We start from the raw sequence: 19,412 nt of genomic DNA on the forward strand, positions 1-19,412 counted from the left end.
CATGTGGAGCTGGCTAGCTTGGGGTGAGCTGTGGGGCTGATTCTTTCCAGAATCTGGTACCGATCCAGTTCATTCTGATAATGGCTAGAAACTTTGGAAACTTGATGGATTAAAGACGGGGGAAAGGGAGACAGAGGACAGATTTGAAGTCAGAATTCATGGACCACATTTGAATTGGCAATTGTCCATAACTTTTGAATAACCATAAAGCTGAATGTTCATATTCTTTCTCTTTAGGGACACTATGACTGGACTAACTATATATCTTCATTAAATGATTAGCATTGCCATGCATCAAAGTGCTTATGTGGCAAAAAACCTGGGCTTCAGAGTCCTACTTTCCCCTCTAAAGTGAAAGAGAGAGAGACAGAGACAGACAGACAGACAGACACACACATACACACTCAGAGAGAGAGAGAGAGAGAGAGAGAAATGTAATGATTATTTTTACTATTTTGGTTTGTCTCAAAGATATGAAACACAGCTTCCTGTTATTGGTATCACTATCGTTTAGTTTTTCTAAATTATGAAATAGTTACTTAATTTGGTAGTTTTTAATAGAAAGTAGGCATAGATACAGTTCTTAAAGTACATATGTAAAACAAAATCTTTTGATGTACAAAAATTTTCATTTTACCTTCCACAAAAATTCCTCTTGTAATTGCTGAGAAGACAACAATTCTTGTCTGATTAGACTATTTTACTTGACACCTATTTTGTGTATGTGAAATTATTGTCTCGCTCTCTTTCCTATCATGCTGGTATATTTTCCTCTGCATACTCTCCTCCCTCTGGCTTTTCTTTTGTTTTTGTTTTTTTGTTTGTTTGTTTGTTTTAGCGAGAGAGACAGGGACAGAGAGCAGGCAGACAGGCAGGAAGGGAGAGAAATGAGAAGCATCCATTCTTTGTTGTGTCACCTTAGTTGTTCATTGATTGCTTTCTCATATGTGCCTTGACTGAAGGGCTCCAGCAGAGCAAGTGACCCCTTGCTCAAGCCAGCGACCTTGGGCTCAAGCAAGTGACCTTGGACTTCAAGCCAGCAATCTTTGGGCTCAAGCCAGTGACCATGAAGTCATGTCTACGAGCCCACACTCAAGCCGGCAACCTCAGGGATTTGAACTTGGGTCCTCTGCATCCCAGTCTGATGCTCTGTCCACTGTACAACTGCCTGGTCAAGCTCTTGTTTCTTTCTCAGCCAGTTATTTCCTCCTTTCATTTGGTAGTCCACTGCTGTTACAAGCTCTCATGAGTCATCCGGTTTTTGGTCTCTTTTCAGATGTTCATATGGCTATGAGGTATCTGAGGATGCTTTACACAAAACAAATATTAATTTCATTTTTATCTTCATATTTATATTCAATATATTTTTATTTATACTTATAATTTAGATATATTTGTCTGTCCATTATATGTTGAGAGATTTAAAAGCTCAGGAATACTCAGAGATGTATTTTTCAACTCAGTTACTTCCTCTGTACTGTATTCTTTGAATAGATTCAACTAAATTTTTGCTCTTCACTTTGGGACTAGGCAGTATTTGGGGAGACTTATAACAGTAGTGATATTATCAAAGTCTAGATGGCAGTACAAGGCAGAGGAACCATTGGTTAGTAATTAATGAATTAGAAAAGGCCTGTTAAACCAGTCATAAATTTAACTGGAATTAGGTAGACTTCATAAGGTTTTATATCTTAAATGCAAATGAAAAATTTCCCAAAACAAAATAAATGCATCTTTTCAAAAGCCAAATTTTAACATTGTCATAAATATGTATATCAGTTCCTAAGGAAAGAAAAAATAAATGATTCATCGAGTTATGTTAAAGAATGATATTTCTGGATTAAAATGATAGTAACTACAGCAATATCTCTTTCAGTTTTAAAGAAGAAAGCACTTTGAAAGCTCAAACAATAATTTTGTATTTAGTATGGTCTCTGATTAGATAATATACCATAATAGCTAACGAAAATATGTCTGTAACAGGCAATGTTTGAAAGCAAGCTAATTATTAATTTGTTCATTTTTGCTTATTGGCTTTAGAGAAAGAGAAAAAGGAGAGAAAGAGAGAAACATTAATTTGTTCCCCTTTTTATGCATTCATTGGTCGATTCTTGTCTGTGACCTAATCAGGTATCAAACCCACAACCTTGGCATATCATCAGATGAATGCTCTAATCTACTGAGCTCATTGGCCAGGGCCGATTATTTTTTAAGTAGTTGAAAAGTATTTTCTATCATTAAGTGTAGTTCAGCATAAATCACCTAAAGAAATTTCAAAAATTCACAGAGAAAATACATTCCACACTGTTGAATAAATGTAGAGACCACATGAAGCAGTGCTGTGATTGAAATAGGAAGCTATAAAAACAAATAGCCATTTTAAAAGGTTTAACTATAGATAACCAGCATTAAGGCCCTTGACTCATCCATTTGCAAGGAATGATTAGAGGTCACCACAATTTCATATTGGCTCCACTAGTCCAGGTTAATTTCCTTTAGGCACAGGTCATCTAAGATCAATCACTGCTTTGGGCAGACCAGAGCTGTCTGAAAAAGAAAAATTCTGCCACATAGCTCAGCATTATACTTCCTCAGGCTACATCAATTTATGGTCTAGCAATGTTTCAATGTTATTTACAATTGTGAAAATCTGGAGGAGTCAACAAATCTTTCTGGAGGCTAAACATCAGTACTCCAATTTTAAAGTGATTAAGAATCACCTGGAGGGGTCAGAAGAGGGCCCAACATTGGTCTTTCTAACCAGCTCCCCTGTGATGTCTATGTTGCTGGTCTAAGACCATGCTTTGAATAGAAATGTGCAAAAGATATCCAGGCTTTCTAGAAGACGGTTAGAATAGACTAAAAACAATCTTTGTTGTCCTAAATCTCACTGTGGATTATGTACATTTACTGCCAGTCCTCTTCGGTTTTTGATCCTATGTGCCCCTGTATCTATCTTGAGTTCTACTGGTTTGGTTACAGATACTTCCTGTTAGTCTGTTTCTGAGAAGACTAACTAGCACACTCTGTATGAATGGGTCCCAGTGTTCTTTCCTCCTGAAGTATCTTTGTGAGCCTTTTTAGACTGTTAAATAATTCTTTTCTAAAATCATTCTCCATTTTCTTTCTATTTAAAATTCTAACAAAAAGTAATTTGCATTATGTATAGAAAACAACATTTAATTATTACACAGACACTAGATGATTACACATAACACATATTCTTCTTCACAACAAGCAGGTTGATCTCTCTGCTTGTACAGCATTGGGCTGTATTGTATGCATGGGAAATATTTTTCTTAGTTCCTCAATCTTGAAATTAATGCATTGAGTAAATATCTATGTTATGTGGGGTTGCAGATACTTAATGGAAAGGAAATCTTTATTTATTGAATTGTGTTTGGTTGATAAAGAGTTAATACATTAAATAAAAATAATGATAAACTTAGATATAATGAATGTACCACAACAAAAACCTGGGTCTACCAAATATTATCTTGAAAAAAAAAATGGTCAATTTATACAGCCTCCAAGACAAATATTGTAGAGCTACTTTGTCTTCTGAATGCATTTGTGAATTAGCCATGGACATTCTGTCTCTATCAGTGAGAGAATTACTTCTTGAACATAATTGGATTAAGTAGATCTGTTGCACACTCCACATAAATACTGCAGAACTCTTTTGAATGATTTATTGGTGGCTTCACCCTTTATAATAAAAGTAAAAGTGCTGCTGAAAGATCTTTTGGATTAATATATAGTAATTAATTCTTTAATTTTTGAAGTAGAAGTTGTTTTTACTCCAAGGATCCATAAGCACAAAGGTTAAGAAATATTTTTGGGCGCTTGGGAGAGACTCTGCACTTCTAATACTATACATTCCTTTAAGCTTTCAAAAGTCTCAATGTAAGTGTTTTTTTATACTTTCTCTTATTTTTTAATAAGGCTGCTATTTTTGTGGACTCTGAAATATATATCCTCAAACCTGAGGCAGAAGCCACAATTTCATGATATTCTGTTCAAGTTCTAGTTGTGAGAGAAAAAAAAGACAGACATAAAGGCAGGTCAGAGGAAGAACCATGTATTGAGAATGTCTAGGTAAGTTTCCAGGAAAATTATTTGAAGAAAATGGTATCAAAGACAGGTTACATGTTTATTTATGGGACAGACTTCCACATCTTCCATTACGCTCTGGAGCAAAAGAATGATGATCATGCTCCAGTCCCTGAAACTATATGCATTTAAATTAAAAATATAAAAAGCACAGTATACACCGAGGTGGGATCTATTGACTGTGTCAGTAACAGCAGCATTTTCATTTTTCCTTTTGTAATAGAAGTCATTGTGTGTGTTTAGGATGGATTCTTGGTCCATATTAATCTCAGCAGTGAGAGCATTGGGGATTTTAAAAGCTATTGATTTTTAAAAAGAGATCATAGTACATTCTATTCTATATAGTACTTTTATCTTCTATCTTAAACCTTTCATAAAATGCGTATTCGGTATAAAGGGTTCAGCACTTAGTGATGCATTTTCAGTATCTTCTCTAATGTGTCTTGTAAAATTTGGATACCTTTTTAATTTTAAGGTATAAAATGTAATCTTGTTTTGATTGAATTTTCTTTGTTTTTTTCTCCAACCCCTTCTCTTTTCACAATTTAATAAACAAGGCTCATCACTGTGACAATAAATATTGCAAAACAGGCACTTTTAATGTGTCCTTCCTTTGCCTGTTCTCTCAAGGCCTCCTAAGTAATCTATTTCCCTTCTAGTCACCTTTATATTCTCACTAGTCCCTGAATTTTATTGGTGTCTTTTCTAGAGTGCCGGAACCTTTGCTGGCTTGCAGAATGAATTACTTTTCTTCAGGTTAATCATTAACTTATGTTATTAATGTCAATACAAAATGAATCTTGATACATAATGGATTTTTTTCCATTACTCAATGCTATTACTTTATTTTCCATGATGACATTATAGGGTAAAACACAAAAAGTAATAAATGTGCACTATAAATGGATAGCATAAACTATTAAAACTTTGTAGTCATAATGATTTAAAAGTCTCTGCCCCCCCCACAAAAATACAAAGCAAAAGATGACAATAAAAATCCTTCCTGAGATGGAAAACCCATTTGTTTTCTTTCACTGTAAAGTATTTTGGGATTAAAATTAATTGTATAGTGGCCACCATAGTTGTGGCATAAAATTTCATATTCCATTTAAAGGCCAGGATGGCCTGACAAGGTGGTGGTGTAGTGGATAGAGTGTTGGAATGAGAAACGGAAGACCCAGATCTGAAACACCAAGGTAGCCAATTTGAGCGCGGACTCATCTGGCTTGAGCACCGGCTCACCAGCTTGAGCACCGGCTCACCAGCTTGAGCATGGGTTGAACATGGGATCATAGACATGACCTTGTGGTCACTGGCTTGAGCCTAAAGGTCACTGGCCTGAAGCCCCAGGTCGCTGACTTGAGTCCAAAGTCGCTGGTTTGAACGAAGGGTCACTCATTCTGCTGGAGCCGCCTCCCCCCATCAAGGCACATATGAGAAAGCAGTCAATGAACAACTAAGGTACTGCAATGAAGAACTGATGCTTCTCATCTCTCTCCCTTCCTGCTTGTCTGTCTCTGTATGTTCCTCTCTCTGCTCTCTTGCTTAAATAAGTAAATAAATAAATAAATAAATAAATAAATAAATAATAAAGGCAACCAGGATGTATAGTGAGGGAAAATCCCTGAGAAAGTCTGATGCTCTATTAGTGAGCCAACTGGCCAGGGCCAGTCAGCTTGTTCTTTTTATGCTAGATATAAAATAAAGAGGCTATAATGAGATAGTGCCTCAAAAAACTCCTGCATGCTTGCTTAAAAAACATTGACAATTAATGTTTTGTCAATGAAAAAATAACAATATCCTTCTTTTATTTTTTATTATTTTTTTTTGTATTTTCCTGAAGCTGGAAATAGGGAGGCAGTCCGACAGACTCCCGCATGCACCCAATTGGGATCCACCTGGCACACCCACCAGGGGGCGATGCTCTGCCCATCTGGGGCATCGCTCTGTTGCAACCAGAGCCATTCTAGTACCTGGGGCAGAGGCCATGGAGCCATCCTCAGTGCCCAGGCCATCTCTGCTCCAATGGAGCCTCAGCTGCGGGAGGGGAAGAGAGAGACAGAGAGGAAGGATAGGGGGAGGGGTGGAGAAGCAGATGGGCGCTTCTCCTGTGTGCCCTGGCCGGGAATCGAACTGGGACTTCTGCACGCCAGGCCGACAATCTACCACTGAGCCAACCAGCCAGGGCCAATATCCTTCAGAAAAACTTTACATCACCCCAGATTAATAGCATTAGATGCTAACAGATTTTGAATTTTGTCTTTGCAGATGTATAACTAGATAGATACAAAACAATATTACAAACTATTAACTTAATTTCAGAGTTCTGCTATAGTCTTTTGATTTATGAAAGGAAAACGAATTCCTACAATATGTATTATTCAAGATTGAATTGCTCAAATATTTATTTCAAATAAAATAAAACTGAATATTTTAAAAACTGTTGAGAAGGTTTTTGGAGATTAAAAGTAGAGAAATCATGAATTTTACCATAAACGTACAAAGGCTATTAAAATTTTCTACTTTCTTTTCAGTTAAGTACGAATATGATTATAATTCGTATTTTTTTCTGAATTTAAAATGATGCTATACTCAGTTTTCTGTAATTCTACTGAAAATTTTTATCTTATAATTTTAAAGGCTTTCATGAATATTATTACATATGTGACTGTTTTTTAAAAGTACATATTAAAATTATTATTTATTGCATTAAAGTATCAATATCAGAAAAATTATTAGTTTAACAAAAACATAAATCTAAAATGACATTATACATAAAAATGTATATGCATGATTTATCAAAAGGAAAGAATAAAAAAAGTGATTGTGGTAAGGTAGAAAGTTGGTGAGATATTTAGAACATTTAGTCAGAAAAGAATAACTTTCCAGTATATGTATATTTTCATACATTTGCCTTTTCAAAAATCATGCTTGAATATTAATGATTTTATATAAAATTGATTTATTTTATTAAAAATCTATTGACAATTATTATTGTAATAGAAATCAAGAGTATTAGGCAAAATGGTTGCTAATGCTTGATGTGACTATGCCATCTTTAAGAAGCAAGTTGTTCCAGTCCATTTCTGTAATGTGGGTCTGCATCACCCAAAAGGAATGTTTTACTTAGATAAATAAGCTCATTGACTTGTTCACTGTTGTGGAATACACAGCTTTTGATAAACACTGTACCACTAGGCTACAAGCTACTGGTGTTCCTGGACGTTATATATAACGAGCCCCACCCCCTTTTGGTTTCTGCCCTCTTGCTACTGCCCAGGACTCTACTTCAGTGTATAAGTTTCCTCACTAAACACTTTAACTCTGGAGCTATCAGCCTCTCTCTTTGGCCTCCTGGTCCACTTCGCTTTTGAAGGTCAGTGGCAAAAACCCTCGGCAAGTTTACCCAACACTGCTCTATTCAAAGACTCCTCTTGACTATGGTAGGAGCTCAAATAATGTATGTTAAAAATTATAGAAGAAATACACTTATTTTAAAAAGTTGAACTTATATTCAGATGTTTTTAAATGTATTTGCTGCCAACAAACTGGGTATACTTGCTATTTCACTTTCCAATATGTTGTTTAGCAATAAATAAAAATTAGAATTTTCCCACCTTCCAGAATTCTGCTGTGGAGGAAATACAAAGGATCTTCACCCAAAATGTTAAGAATCAAAGATACAATGACTATAATATATATAATGTAGAATATAGGAGATAACTTACAGGAGAAGTACTATATTTTATGAAAATTATTCAGCATGAAGTTTTGAGTACCAGGTTAGAAGGAAATTTGAACAAGATGCAATGAATAATAGTGAAATCACTTATAGGGTTTACATTGCCCAAGAAATGACTGATTCACAATCAGTATATGAGGATACAACTTTATAAAACTATATTCATAAAATGGGTGCTAATAGAAAGAGATAAGAAGCATTAACTCGTAGTTGAGGCACTTTGTTCACTAATTTCCTTCCTTCCTTCCTTCCTTCCTTCCGTCCGTCCTTCCTTCCTTCCTTCCTTCCTTCCTTCCTTCCTTCCTTCCTTCCTTCCCTTCTCCCCTCCCTCCCTTCTTTCTCCTGTTCCTTTCTTCCTTTCTTCCTTCCTTCCTTCCTTCCTTCCTTCCTTCCTTCCTTCCTTCCTTCCTTTCTTTCTTTCTTTCTTTCTTTCTTTCTTTCTTTCTTTCTTTCTTTCTTTCTTTCTTTCGTCTGTATTTTTTTTGATGTGAGAAGCAGGGAGGCACAGTCAGACTTCCACATGCACCCAACTGGGATCAACCCGGCATACCCACTAGGGGGCGATGCTCACCCATCTGGGTTGTTGCTCCTTTACAACTGGAGACATTCCAGTATCTGAGGTGGAGGCCAAGGAGCCACCCTCAGAGCCCGGGCCAACTTTGCTCCAAAGGAGTCTTGGCTGTGGGAGGGAAAGAGAGAGAGAGAGAAAGGCGAGGAGGAAGGGTGGGGAAGCAAATGAGTGCTTCTCCTGTGTGCCCTGGCCAGGAACCGAACCCAAGACTTCCACACGCTGGGCTGACACTCTACCACTGAGCCAACCAGCCAGGGCCAGATTACTTTCTTATATGTACCTTGACCAGGGGGGTCTCACTGAACCAGTGAGCCTTTGCTCAAGCCAGTGACCTTGGGCTTAAACCAGTGACCTTTGGGCTCAAGCCAGCTACTATGGTGTCATGTCTACAATCCCAAACTCAAGTTGGCGACCTTGTGCTGAAGCTGATGAGCCCACACTCAAGGCTGGACCTAGGAGTTTTAAATCTGGGTCCTCAGCATCCCAGGGCAATCAATGCTCCATCCACTGTGCCATTGCCTGGTCAGGTGGTGATAATCCTTACAGTCAAAGATATTTTGTAATTGAGGATATACAGTCTTAGTTTTATCAGAAAAGGATAAATGAGCTTATTAAATTTTTAAAGCAATATTTCATATTGTTTAAATATTTGTAGTTAACTTCAGCAAGATATTAAGACTAAAACTCATCGTTCCAGTTTAAATACATGAATCATGATTGAATTACAGAAGAATAGACTTTTATGGCATATAAAAGGGAATAAAAATTACAAAAAAAATTAGAGCATTAAATGTCAGGAATAGTATTTTCTCAAGAAGTTATTAACAGGTTGACACCATTATCTCTCATTTAGACCAGATAATCCTTTTTCGTCTTATTTTTTCTTCACTTGAATACTGAAAAATGCAACCATAATCCTTCCCTTATTTTGTTTATCTGGGTTCTTTTCCATTCTAAATTCTTACCGAAAAAGAATATAAGAGCACATAATTTATAGTTAAATCTCTGTTGAATATTTTCTCCCTGTTTTTCACTCTGCACAATCTTTTCAAGGAATGGAAAAGAGCATGTTACATGTTTTAGTTGTGGTTTGGTTGTTAAAAGTAAAACCTGGTGAAAGAGTTGTGAGAAGATATTTGGATTTTTACCTGTAATCTGCTCATTAATAAAACTTTAAGAACTACTGATAGTTAAGTTAATTTACTGTAACTATAATTAAAAGCTGTACAATCTTAAATAAATATATGAGAAATACACACACAAAAATAATGCAACTATGGTTTGGAATTTCTGTATTAGTACTCAATTTTCTGAAATTGTTAAGAAACCAGCTATTTCATTTAATTATTTCTCCTGCATCACATACCACACAAAAGTACTAATCCTTTCAAAATGTGAGAAAAAATATTCCTGCGTTACAAAATAGTGCATTCTAATTATAACTTAATGATAACAATTTAGCAGAAGTATCACCTTTTTGTATTCATTGTACTGCAAAAATACAAAATTGTATTTTTCTGCCAGAAGCTGTTTGTCCCTCCACAGAATAAATGGTTCTGAAGCTTTTTGTTATTATTGTTCATTATGCACAGCTATTATGTCTCTGTCTTAACTATCTGGCTACCTCTCTTTCTCCTCATTCTTGTTATTAATGGCCACCATCTTTTTATCTGTTCCTTATTTATTGTGGTTATAGGGGAAAAATTGTGACCAAGGTATTAATATTGAGTGCAAAATACAAAACAAATTCTCTGAGGGACTGAGAGTTTTAAAGAATAAATTATGTGAGCATCACTACTGAACTTTCTGACACCTATTTTTAACTATTCAAATACTTAAAAATTCATATTTTTATATGTTTTAAATAATTAAAGATTTTAAATAAGTATCTCAAAATAAAGGTATAACTGAATATTATAAATCAAATTTTGTATTAACGAGATTTTTTTTAGAAAACACTGAATGTTAGTTTGTCATCAATTTGTAATGTGTTTTTAATTATAAACTTAATACATATTGACTATCTTCTATGTACCAGGCATTTTTTAACTTGATTTATATGCATTTCACATCTGTTACTTACAACAACCTATGAGTTCAAACTCTTAAGTATGCACAATTTATAGAGATAGAAAATGGAGGTAGAGAGAGCTGAGAGAACTTGCTGACAGAGACCCATCATTTCAACTCAGTCTGTTTCCAGAATCTACAGGCTTAATCATTCTAGATAGATACAACTTCATATTAATATATGTTCATCTAATATATATGCACTCTTTTTAAAATACATAATTTATTTTCATTAAAGATAACTAAAAATAAATAGCAAAAATCTTTAAAAAATGACCAGAAATTCTGTCATGCCTATGAAAATAAACAATATTTTAGTATATGCTTTTATTTAAACAATGTTTCATAGCTTTTTAAAACAAAGCTCTAATCACATTTGTTATATATATAAAAAATGTTTATGCTATTATTTAACTTACTATTATATTTTCAGATCTTCTCCAAACAATTATGTGGAATTTTTACCTTTTTTATTTTATTTTTTTGTATTTTTCTGAAGCTGGAAATGGGGAGAGACAGTCAGACAGACTCCCGCATGCGCCCGACCGGGATCCACCCAGCACGCCCACCAGGGGGCGATGCTCTGCCCCTCCAGGGCGTCGCTCTGTTGCGACCAGAGCCACTCTAGCGCCTGGGGCAGAGGCCAAGGAGCCATCCCCAGCGCCCGGGCCATCTTTGCTCCAATGGAGCCTCGCTGTGGGAGGGGAAGAGAGAGACAGAGAGGAAGGAGAGGGGGAGGGGTGGAGAAGCAGATGGGCGCCTCTCCTGTGTGCCCTGGCTGGGAATCGAACCCGGGACTTCTGCACACCAGGTCGACGCTCTAGCACTGAGCCAACCGGCCAGGGTTACCATTATTTTTTAATGACTGAAGAACTTGCCATCACTGTTTACAAACATGTTTTATTTTTAACCAAAAGTCAGCGGACAATGATTGCTAAAGCTAGGATTAAGAGGCCTGATAAAATATCTGCCATTTCTTTAAATTGCTACTTTTTAAAAAAAGTTAATTTCTCACTGGCCCATGAACTAAATTAAGTCTTAGATAAAAGAATATTAAGACGTATATAAAAAGGGAGGGATGGGTAGTCATATTGAGAAAGTTTTGAGAATATATTCAAATATATTCATACATCTTATATTAATGTGTGGTTTGTCTCATCAGAACACCCTTAAATTAAAGAATTTATAAAAGTTGCTTGATATTTTTACTTTAAAAGAAAGACAGATACAAAAGTATAATTTGAATAATGAATTCCATTAATTAGACCTCATTTTAATGTACATTGCCATTCAAGTGATGCTAATAATAATAATAATAATACAGTAGCCATTATACACTCTCAGTCTTGCAGCTTATGTAGCTCATTTTAGAACTTTCAATTGCTCTCTGATAAAAGCTTAGCTGGGTAGTAGAAATGTCCTTACATTTGATTAAATAATTCAAGGTAAGCTTCTACAATTTAACTCTCCTTCTTTCTCCAAGTCATAAATAAATATGATGCAGGCCTCGTAGCAGAGTATGGATTAGTACAAATGCAGCCTACCCACTGATGAATATGGTATTCAGGCTCAGCAGCTAAACAACATAGCAATCAGGTTTCTGATATTTAATTTCTACCAGAACTATAGGAAAGGGTAATTTATTCTATTATGACTGAGAATCTCTGTCTCATTGGTGATACATTTTTGGATGTAGGCAATGGCGATGTTTTTTAAAAGAAATTAAGACAGCAGCGTAGAAATAATTGGATACAATATATAAAAATCATGGAAGTCTTTAGCCAAATGCACTAACATTGCAATCTGACAGATAGAAAGTAGGAGCAAAACATGTTTACATTTACACATACACACACACACACACGCGCGCGCGCGCGCACACACACACACAGGTTATATTACAATATTTTGTTTCACTAAGATAATATGATATAATCTGAGTTTACAGAAATCCAACTAATATTAAAGGAAACTTTCTTTAGATTTGTAGGCGGAGCAGGATTTTTGTGTGAGATAGTTCCAAAGCAGGAAGGTGCAAAGCATAACTGAAATATAGTTCCTCTTACAATAACACTTCCAATGTTCCTTCTGACATAAAACAGCAGTAAACAAGTTGCTAATACTTTACTTTTTCAGAGACTATGGTGGAAAATAGGTAAAGTTATTCCTACCCTTCATATCATTTTATGTAAAAGAACCAGAGTCTCAAAGATTGAATAATACCCTTAAATTACATAGGTTGGAAGTGCCACTGAGGGTTTAAGCTTCGGCCTTTCTTCTGACCCCAAAGAATAAGCTCTTTACATTAAGCCAACACTACTTTTGTTAATCTTTCATTTGTTTGTTTCTGAAATATCCATACTCTTTCTTGTGAGGAGAAAATCCTATATATATATAAACAGAAAAAAAAATTAAGACAACATAATGTTAGAGTTGTTAAAAAACCTTTAGAAAATATATCATCTAAATTCCTGCCAGAGCCCTTCAGATAAACAATTGATCACTATTAAGTACTTTTAACAAATGCTATTGAACTCTTCTGTGTTTTTCTCAACTGAGCAAACTGTGTCAATTCAAGACATAACAAAAATAGGATGTTTTCAAACTTTTCTGCAAAAGGGTTGAAATGAATACATATGTTGGTTATCTTTTGCAACATTACGTATTAGAAATATTAGAAAAATAATCAGCCTTACATATCTTGCTTTCTTTGAAAACCTCACTAAACAGTAGCTCTTTTTATAAAAATACAGTTAATATATGTATAAATTAGATTTATGAAATATTCTACTTTAGAAGTCATTTTTAGTAATATTAGTTATATATTTTTCCTCTGTAGGCAGAAGGCTATCTAACACATATTGATAAATATTTAACTACCTACTTTTGGCCTCCATGCCCTACCCCTAGTGAGTCAACTTTAGGAACATAGCCTAAAGTTCATTACAGAGAACTGCACATCTGCATGTCTATGAGATTTATTTTCTGGCTTTCATTTTCTATAGAGTCCAAATTTTGAATATTTTTGAGCTATAAAAAAACATGCCTTCCTTTTCTGATTATCATTAAGAAGAAAATTGAGCAATAAACATAAATGTCTAAATACACCAGTTTCTTTTATGTTATCTGAATATCTTCTGAGCATTTGCTACTCTCTGTACAATTAGTCTCGCATTACCTACTTTATTATTACAACTTATAATATAAACTGCTTCTTTTGAATAAGACAAGTTTCACTTAAAAACCAAGTTAGTGGGGCTTTTTACGTATTTCAATGTTGTAGTAGTGCATTAAACTCCTCTAAAATTAAAATATCTCGGTTGATGCATTCCAATCTTAATGGAGCAACAATTTAAAAGAAGTGTAATGCTTCATTTCCTCCCACAATATATTATGCATAAACGCAGTTTAAACGTGGAAATAGATGGTTTTTCTTGGGGAAAAAATCTAGCTTTCTCTGTAATTTGCCACTTGATGTGTCCATGTGATTTATCAGCAAAATATTCATATAAGATACATAAAGTAAACTCTTCCTTGGGAATGAGTTTAAAATGTCCAGTGGTTTGAACAGATCAGCTTTTATAAATAGCTTCAGAAAATTATCTAAGTTAATTGCTCAGAAGCTGGCATGACAGAATGTACTTTAAATAGGAGAAATTAGATTTACCTGGATTCCATTGTCCCTGATTTCTAAGAGCTCCAGAGCATCTCATGATCTCTTCAATCAAGTGGTCATGCTCTTTGGGTACAGACAGAAAACACTTTCTTCTATGTCCAAAATGTACAGTAATACAGACAGAGAAAATGTTACTAAACAAGAAATCTAATTGGCCTCATGTTGATAGTTTTGGTTTAACATATTTTGTACCTTTGCCAAGCTTCTCCCTGATATTTTCTTAGTGGGTAACTTACACTAAAAAAGGCCACATTTTTCTTATCCAAATGGAACTTAATGGTCCTTCTTTGTTGGATAAGATCAGAAAGATACAGTATTCATTAAAGAAAGCTGTTAAAGGTATATAAGCATCAAATTGAATGATTTTAATAGTTATATTTAGAATTATGAAAGAGAAATAGGCAGAAACCACTTGCTGAATTGTTTTTTGCTGAGAAATAATTTTAATGTCAGTTATACCATTTTTTGATTACCTGTGATATAGGAAAGATTTTAAATATGTCATCTCTAATTGTCCCCAAACTCTGCCAGGTAGATTCTATTATGTGCTTTTCACACATGTAGAAATGAGGATTAGAAATTTAAAACTGATTAGTTAAGATTAAACTAACTAATACTGTAAAGGCTGGATGTGGGACTTGAACCTTGAATTTTGATTTGCTTTGTGTTGTTTCTTTCTGTACTACAATGTTTTCATATTTGAGTCTCCAAAAACCTTCGTCTTACAAAACTTACATACAAACAAGAACAAGATCAGAAAATTTTATGTTTCTAACATGGGACCTCAGTAGGACCCACTGCCACGCTACTGCATTCAGCGATGAGTATAAAATAGCTATTAAGCTTACTTGCTCCTCCAGTTGCGTGCTCCCTGCATCTACTTTATAGCATCAAAAGAAGATATCTTAGGTTTTGTGGGGTAAGAAGTGTATACACTTCGGGCTACCTTCTTTACAAAGGAATAAAAATCCAACCACTAATTTAGGTATACAATAAATATTTATTTAGGATAAGAAAATAAAACACAGCAAATGTTGAAATTTTGAGCATTCAATTACCATTTGTCTGCAATCTCTACCAGAAGTACTTACAAGCAAACAGTTTATGAACCTGACTGCCCATCTTAAGGTGAAACAAAATATAACTTCCATTAATTGCCAGTACTCACAGGGGCCAATGCAAATAAAAGGTCCTGAATGTTGAGTTTCTTTAGCAACATGCAAATTGTTTTGAGTGTAGATGATTCAAATGTACTTCAGTAATATTACAAGTTATTCTTAGTAATAAATATTTGGGTTGCCACCTTAAATCAACAACTACTAATAGTTTTAGAATGCAACACACACAAGTGTTGGGTCTTCCCAACATTTAATTCTCCCTGGAAACTTCAAGAAAAGTTTAATAGAAGACATGACAATTTAATTTTCTAAGACATATAGGAAAGACGTATAGGAGGCTGGTAGGCAAAGGAAATTTAGAGAAGCTTTTCCAGTTGAGAAGAAGGCTTTGGCTGAACACAGTGGAACACTGGTCTTCTCTGACCCATTCTGAATGCCTATAATCTGGTGCAGATACAGAATCACTGTGAGTGTTCAGTAAAATCTCACTGAAGTTTGAAGGGAGTAATGAGGAGAAAGCTAAGACTTTATCTCTGCATGCCCACAAAGCAGCTAAACTAATAAAGGAAAATGTAGTCTAATGGCTAAAGATCAGATCTTAAATATGTTCTAAAATTTAGAATTATAACATTGCCTATATCACTTACAAAGTACACAATTCATTCAAAAATACAGTAAATCCTTGAGTTACAAACATCCGTTTACATACAACTTGTACTTACAGAGTGCCAAGAGGGTTTCTGGCAATCAACTGCAGTTGAACATCAGTGAAAGTTATATCATAGAGAACTTCACTTTCATGGCAAAGAACTAACCAATGAAACCTTATGGAGCTAGAGAAGCAGATATTTAGGGAAGAAATTAGGGACCTACAAACTCCAGAACTGAAAAAGTTTTCTACAAAAGCTGATGCTTTTTCATCTCATTGAAGCAGGAATGACAAAGTTAGAGGAGTGAGGTTTTGATATAGAGAGGTTCACCAAAGTGTACCACACAGCCAAAAGGCCTGAGATGGTACAGGGGTGATTATGATGAGAAAAAGAAAAGCTCTGTACAAACCTCCCTCGATGCCTACTTCAAGAAACTGAATCCAGAAGCAGAATCAAACCCTGACTCTAACACCAGTCCATCGTCTCCAACAAATTCATCATCTTCTGCATCATCCAAGATTGTTTAAGGTTGTATTTGAAACTATTTAAGTATTTAGATGCTCAAAATGGTAAAAATAAATACTATGTTAAGACACACATCTGTGTCTGTTGCATTTAATAGGTAAATACATATACCTGTTCCAACTTACATAGAAATTCAATTTAAGAACAAACCTACAGAACATATCTTGTTTGTAACCTGAGGACTTCCTGCAGATTGTTTTTAAAATTATGAATCACCCTGATTTAAAATTACTGGTCAAGCTTGACCAGGTGGTGGTGCAGTGGATACAGCATTGGACTGGGATGTGGAGGACCCAGGTTCAAAACACTGAGGTCGTTGGCTTGAGCATGGGCTCACCAGCTTGAGCACAGGGTCGCTGGCTTGAGCATGGGATAATAGACATGAGCCATGGTTGCAGGCTTGAGCCCAAAGGTCACTGGCTTGAGCCCAAGGTTGTTACTTGAGCAAGGAGTCACTCACTCTGTTGTAGCCCCCGGTCAAGGCACATATAAGAAAGCAATCAATTAACAGACAATCAACAAACAACTAAGATGCTGCAATCAAGAATTGACGCTTCTCATCTCTCTCTTTTCCTGTTTGTCTGTCCTTGTCTGTCCCTCTCTCTGACTTTCTCTCTGTCTGTCAAAAAATAAATAAATAAAATTACTGGTCAAATTTTAGATACTACATGTATATACATATATATGACAAATAATATACATAATGTTATAATAATATAAATTATATTTAATTGGGTTAGCAATTATGAGTTAATTGAATAATACAGTGTAGGCAAAGAGGTATGTAAAATAAAGTGTTGCTTAGCCTAATTACAATCTCAGATGTTGTTACACCCACAGTGATTCTTCATATAACAATGTAAGTGTATATTCTTAATATTAAATTAGCTATTTTCATGCATGATTTGATGATAACATTAATTAAAACAATAAAATTAAGGTATTACTAGCTTATTTGCAATTGCCTGGAGATTTATATCTAAATATTGATATCCACAAGAATCAATAATACACATATAAATTATTTCTTTGTCTTCTTTATTTTTCTTTTTATCTCTATTTTTTAATTTATTTAGAGAGGAGAGGGAGAGAGAGAGAGAGGAGAGACAAAGAGAGAGAAGGGGGGAGGAGCTGGAAGCATCAACTCCCATATGTGCCTTGACCAGGCAAGCCCAGGGTTTCAAACCAGCGACCTCAGCATTTCCAGGTCGACGCTTTATCCACTGCACCACCATAGGTCAGGCCACTTTTTATCTCTAATAGTAAAAAATAAATACTTTCAAGTAAATTTTACTTATCCCCTAAGATATTCTTTAATACACAAATGCTTGCCAGGTTTTGTGGTAAAAACTAAAGAAAGAGTCATATTAATTTGTGGCTCTATTCTGCCCTCAATTATAATGTGCAATTCCTGGGCAAGTTATACTGCCAACATGAGTATCAGAAATAAATTTTGATTTATTTTGTGATATTTTCAATTATATTTGTCATTTACTTTAAAAGACCACTTAATCAAAACTGTTTCTAATTTAAGGGCTCTGATTATCATTTAAATTGATTTGTTATTTATTAATTAAAAAACACAATCAACCAATATTATGTAGTTTAAAATTTTTATGTAATAATTTATCCTGATTAGTACTGTCTGGGTGGCTCAGTGGAGTATCTTCCCAGTGTCCCAAGGTCACATGCTTGATCCCAGTCAGGGCACAAAAGAGAAGCAATCAATGAGTACCCAACTAAAAGGAACAACAAGTTGATGCTTCTTTCTTTCTCCCTGTCTCCCTCCCTTCCTCTCTCTCTCTGTCTCTCATTTCAATGGAAAAAATAAGTAAATGACTTATCTTGACAGTATGCTTCCTTAAACTAAATTATTTATAATGTCTTAATATTCCCCAGATCCTGGGACATAAAAATATATATGTATGTATTTCAAATATTCATGGGATTCTTTTTCAGATGATTAAAAATTAAGCTAGACTATTGTAAAAACAACCTTTGAATGCCACTCAAGTTTGGGATAAAAATTTATGGTAGTCTATACTTCTTTATCAAGTAGTTTCTATACACATCCAAGAGTCTGATAGCATCACTTCAATAGATATCTGATTAACTAAACCTTGCTGGGTTTGATAGCACTAAACTCAGGAAGGTACTTGGTTCAAGTAGGGTAATTGTAAGTGGCCAAGATTAATAGAAATTTGTTTAGACTTAAGTGAACAAGATACTACTATACACTAGCAATCACATTATGCATTGTTCAACTAGAAGATTGATTAGAAGTTCCTGTCTCAGGGGTGAGGGTCACCAACATACATCTGGACAAGGCTATGTCTCAGCCCACTTAACCCTCATGTTTTCAAGGCTAGGATGAAGGCAGAGCTTTCAGAATGTCATATGTGACCCTTACTCATTGAGAATCATCCCCAACTTGTTTTCACATTGTGGCCTCGTTGAAGAAGCAGGGAGCATATGTCAATGTTTGTCATAGGATAATGTTGCTAATTTCTCTGCTGTCAACTTTGTACCAACTTCATAGTATATCTTTTAGAAAAGTAAAACTTGTATAATTTTCTAAGTTTAAATTTATGTCTGATCCTAAATATTATCACTTGCAATTTTTCCAGATTTTCAATATGTTTTTTGTAAGAAAATAATACTCCAGCAATTAAACTCACTCTTTTCATCCTTTAATTGATTATAACTCTGAAACACAGCTTTGAATTAAATATTTTCTTTTTCATGACTGTATTTCTACTAAAATAAACATCATTTAAATTAGTGTGAAATTATAATCAGAAGCAACACCTAAACCACAGATACGTAGCCATAAGTATTAGCACAACGTATCTTTGCCAGTAGGAAATGGGTAATAATTGTGATTTATATGGTCTATTTGAGATTCTTTATTTTCCTAGGTTTTAGACAGAGCCAATTTTAGGCAAAA

General features: G+C 34.8%; 1 protein-coding gene across 4 annotated transcripts in view; it reads right to left on the reverse strand.

Annotated features, from left to right (window-relative positions):
• Window positions 1–19,412, reverse strand: part of NLGN1 (neuroligin 1) — a 999,306-nt gene that overhangs the window by 232,840 nt on the left and 747,054 nt on the right. The gene's annotated exons all lie outside the window — the stretch shown is intronic.

Source organism: Saccopteryx bilineata, chromosome 8 (genome assembly GCF_036850765.1).
Source record: "Saccopteryx bilineata isolate mSacBil1 chromosome 8, mSacBil1_pri_phased_curated, whole genome shotgun sequence".
NCBI lineage: Eukaryota > Metazoa > Chordata > Mammalia > Chiroptera > Emballonuridae > Saccopteryx > Saccopteryx bilineata.